Raw genomic sequence first — 5,000 nt, 5'->3', positions numbered from 1 at the left:
ATGTTGGTTATTGTATAGGCACATCTGACAATGGGATCTTTTGCCTGATATATGTAATGGTTACTTAACCTTTAGCAAACTGTAAGTGCATCATGTCACTGTATGAGTTTTCTCCCCTGTAGTAACAGGACATTGGCATGGGAAACAACTCTAGAGAAAATGCAGTGTGCTAAAGTTTAACTTTCCCTTTTTGCATTGTAAGAAGCTCTCCTTCTTCATTATTTATTTTACTTCTTTATCAGAATGCTTCAAGCAAGCCTCGACGCTCTTCATGAATAAAAATATTCCAAGTTACCAAAAGTCATATGCAAATAGCCAAATAATTGCTCACGGATCTTTTAATATTACCATATTGTAGAACAGTGGTTCCCGAAGTGGGCAGTATTGCCATTCTGGGGGCAGTGGAAAATTCCAAGGGGGCGTTGAAAAAAAGTGGGGTGATAATGAGGTAGGGATTCATGTAAAATGTGGGGCAGTAATTGGCTAATGATTCATGTAAAGACAACAAAATAATTGGTTTCTTTATGTAAAGTTATATTTGTGTAATAGAGTTGCTTTGAATTTGCTTCAGAAAGAAGTCTGTGTTTGTGATGGTTAGTCGGGAATGTGGCCTCGGTGTCATGGAGGCAGCAGCCTGGAAAATGTTTGGGAGCCACAGTTCTAGAACATACCTGTAAATGTATATCCATCGTGGTTGAGAATCTGTCGATATCATCATAGATGAGGTTTTGATTCATTTCATTTGTATGAATTACGAGGAAGGGGCAGTGAAAGATCCCTTTTTATTGACCCCTTTTGCATTCAGATTAGCCTTTCAAATGTAACACCTATTCACATTGTTTTGAATTAATCCTGAATCCTCTCATACCTTCAAGATTTCGATGATGCTGTTGTTTGATTTGTGAATGACATTGCAGGGGAGGTGTGCAGGGTCACATCTAACCAATTTGACCATAAAACAGGCAGAATATTTGGGCCTTACATGGCCCGTTTAAATGCTAAACAGTTATGATTTAACAGCCAAATTAATCTAATTCTTCAGTTATTTTTCTTTCAACTCATCTCACTTCTGTACAAAATTATAATAATTTAATGTCATGATGTCATCAATAATTAATACATCTGTCCTCATTTACTAATGATTCATTCATCTCTAATCCGGGATAAGACAGTATGCTCAGTTTATGAACCATGTTAAGCTCATCACAAATTGATCCATGATAACACAGGCTGGCGATCAAACGTTCTGCTCAGTGCACAAAAGCATTTCCCTGCAACCATCTGCAATGCTAAGCTATCCAGAAAGCACCAGTTATCGCTTGTGTTTATGTCACTGTGCTGTGTGTCTGTATTTTTTTTATCTGGATTTATTTATACCCATCAACATAGAACCAGGGAACACAAGAAAGTTTTTCACCGTAATATTTTGTATTGTTTACTGATCGTATGTTATTAAATTTTACTCTAAATATTATTTTGGCCATCAGGCAATATCATTATGCGTTGAAAAACTGTTTGGAGATATTATTTAGGTAAGATAGCAGGGGCAACTTGGTGGGGGTCTTAGAATGAAACATTTTGTATCCCATATATTCTGCTATATATTTATCACTGATTCATTTAACACGATGTTTTCTTGGAACCAAACACCTGTGATAAACAAGGATAGATGTATTCTGCTGTCATTTTTGTGCTGATAAATGGTATCAAAATTGTTATATGCCATCTGGCAGATCCATAGTGTTTTAGCTTTTTCAATTTCTAAGACAAGCTGAAGTTCATTTGCATCGTACAGAATAGTGTCTCCTTGAATGAATAAATTCATGACTGTATGCAGAGAATAATTTTACTCTGATATTATAATACATGGGAGATAATGTTCGATATCCTATAACAATATAGAGTGTTGTTTCATACAGTACACCAAACATTTGTCATTTATACTGTCAGAATTATAGATATTCCATTTTTGTGTCTGGCTTGCAAGATTCTTGATGTGAACCTGTGTGTTGAAGCAGATTTTGATGTATGCAGGAGAAATAGAGATTGCATATCATTGAGAAGGTCATGAATGGTAACAAAAGGTGTTTGGCAAGTTTGGCTAATTAATTAATTGATTAATCAAATGATAAATCAAATAATTGATTTGTTAATTTATTAAGTGATTAACTAATTCACTGATAATAATTGTTTCTAATTTTGTTACAAGATTGATGATTTTGCTGGGTGGGGTATAATTAATTACGCCAATCCCTGTGCTCAATTAGTACTTATTCCACCACCCTCAAAAGCATGAAGGGTAAGGTCAACCTCAATGGGATTTGAAACTGGAATGTAAAGAATCAAAAGAAACATCATGGGGCATTTTGTCCGTAGTGTGGTTCACCCACCTCACTGCTTTACAATCGACTAATAATAAAGATTTCAAATTCAGTCACAAGGCCTTCAGGTATTTTGGTGGGGCAGTGTCAATTGATTACATCAACTCCAGTGCACAACTGGCATCTGTCTTATCAATCTTGAAAGGACGAAGGGCAAAGACAACCTTGGTTGAATTTGAACTCAGATTAAATGTGACTAAGCATTTTGTCCAGCATGCCTATGATTCTGTCAGCTCATCACCTTTACCAGCTTGCCAATAATAAAAGAAGTGAAACAGAGTCAAAGCATGTGTTATTATTGGCACAATGACCCTCCTGAGATACAACAAAATCTGTAAATATTTACTTCCCTATTTATCATTGTAAACTTGGTTCTGTTTGGCAAATGTTTATTCTATTCTTCCATTCAGGCCAGAAATAGTGTTTCTTGTTTTATATTTTGTTATATATGTGGCATTAAATTCATAGATGTTTTGATCTTACAAAGACATGCCTCTGTAGTTGTACACTGTGGTCAAATAACAATATCATTATTCTTGGCCGAATGAAATGTCTAGCGGCATTTCATCAGTCTCTATGTTCTGAGTTCAAATTCTGCCAAGGTCAACTTTACCTTTCATCCTTTCAGGGTCGATAAAATAGATACCAGTTAAGTACTGGGGTTGATGTAATCCACTTGCTCCCCCCACCAACAATTGCTGTTCTGATACCAAAATTTGAAACCTTCATACTTGATATATGCAGTTGAAGTAGTATTAACTTAAATTAGCCATCTCTCTCTGATACTTATCATGTCTTTATCATGAAAGATGTTATATCAGGAAAAATGCTACAGTAACTGGCCTATCCACAGTGTATATATACATTGATATATAAGCACATTACATTTAAATGTAATACATAGATGGCTATTTCAATTTAATACAGCCTCAATTGTATTTACTGGATTTTTAATCAACGAAAAGGCTATCTACAACACCAGTGAATGGATTTTTCATTTTTTTCCTATATCAGAGATAAAATGCATTCCACTGAGAAGGCCCAAATTTTATCATGAAAAATACTACAGTGACCGGCCAACCATTGGTAGTGTGTATACTTTATGTATGATACACAAATGACGATCGTTACATTCATTTTTGCCTGGTGTTTTTTTAGCTTCATTTTAAAATCTGATCAAATTTCTAGGAAGAGCATAGTTGTTGCAATGATTGTTGATTTACAATGTTTTGCATGATTGCCTCGGCTCGAGTAAACAGACCTACGTCCTGTGTGTACCTATAGCCTGGAAATGATACGTGGGAGAGGTAATCTTGCATCTGGGGAGTTTCGTGATTGCCCTTAATACACCAACCAAAATGCTTAATGGCTTTTTTGTCCATCATGACATTCAAATTCTGTCACGGTTGTCTTAGCCGTTTGTCCTTTCAGAAGTGATAAAGTAAGTACCAGTTGACCACTGGGTTTAATATGGTCAACTCGACCCCTTTCCCCCAAATTGCTGACTTTCTGGCAAAATTTATATAAACTCTACAGCTGGGTTCAGGTTTTCCGATGTATCATCAGCTAAAGGGATCAATTTCCATTATAAAATCATACCAGATAACCAGGCTTTATAAAGCAAACTTCAGGGTTTAAACCCAACTGGAATTTATATATAGAGAGAGGTGCAGAAAAAAGAGGGGGCCAGAGAGAGAATGAGAGAGATAGAGAGACAAAGAGAGTGAATTAGTAACAAAGGTGAACTGGTACTTCATTTATTGACTTCTTTGCATCTCAAATGGTTGAAAGAAGTACACTTCAACCTTTAGCGTTCAAATTAATATGTCAAAAGTAATCCTTATTCATTTACATTTTTAAAAATTAATCTGGTATTATCTTGTAGACTTGAAAGATGTAATTGTTTATTTTTAGAATGACATTGTAGGGTAGGTGTGAGATACTGGTTCTGGCCAGTTTCAGCATAAAATGAGTAGAATATTTGGGCCGGATATAGCCGGTTTAAACACTAAAGGGTTAAATATATATGTGCTTAGGATGTATAATTATATTTCTATATTGAAACAAACTTTTACATGTATAGTATTTTATTTTCTCTTTTAATTTGTTTTCAATTTTGCCTCCTTGTTCTCTTCATTTGGATCATGTACTCTTTTCTACTGCATGGAGGAAACTACATTCGGCTTGTGATTCTACAGCAAATGAATGCTCGCTAAATATAAACTTTGCTAAGACCTATCTTGTTTCTAAAACTCTATCTGCCTGTGCATCTATATATCTGGCTCTGTCTGTCTCTATCTCTCTCTCTCTCTGTCTCTGTGTCTCTCTCTCCTCTCTCTAGCCTTTCTGTAGATGAGGCCATTTCGCGCTCTTGTCTAGTGTTCTTTTTATTAATGTTTCTTAGCTTCATATCTGGATTACTGCAGAAACTGTGAATATAGTTGCAGAATTTGTACAGTATACAACTACTCATACACATATACATACTTACATATATGTATGTATGTATGTATGTATGTATGTATGTACGTATGTATGTATGTATGTATGTATGTATGTATGTATGTATGTATGTATGTATGTATAGATAGATAGATAGATAGACACATACATATGAGA

The 5,000-nt window shown here is 35.2% G+C and overlaps 1 protein-coding gene across 14 annotated transcripts in view; it reads left to right on the top strand.

The window, feature by feature from the left end:
- Window positions 1–5,000, top strand: part of LOC106868675 (uncharacterized) — a 494,698-nt gene that overhangs the window by 364,973 nt on the left and 124,725 nt on the right. The gene's annotated exons all lie outside the window — the stretch shown is intronic.

This window comes from Octopus bimaculoides, chromosome 28, assembly GCF_046866305.1.
Source record: "Octopus bimaculoides isolate indiv1 chromosome 28, ASM4686630v1, whole genome shotgun sequence".
Taxonomy (NCBI): Eukaryota; Metazoa; Mollusca; class Cephalopoda; order Octopoda; family Octopodidae; genus Octopus; species Octopus bimaculoides.
Note: the sequence above shows the minus strand (reverse complement) of the source record. Positions and strands in the feature narration are given on the sequence as shown.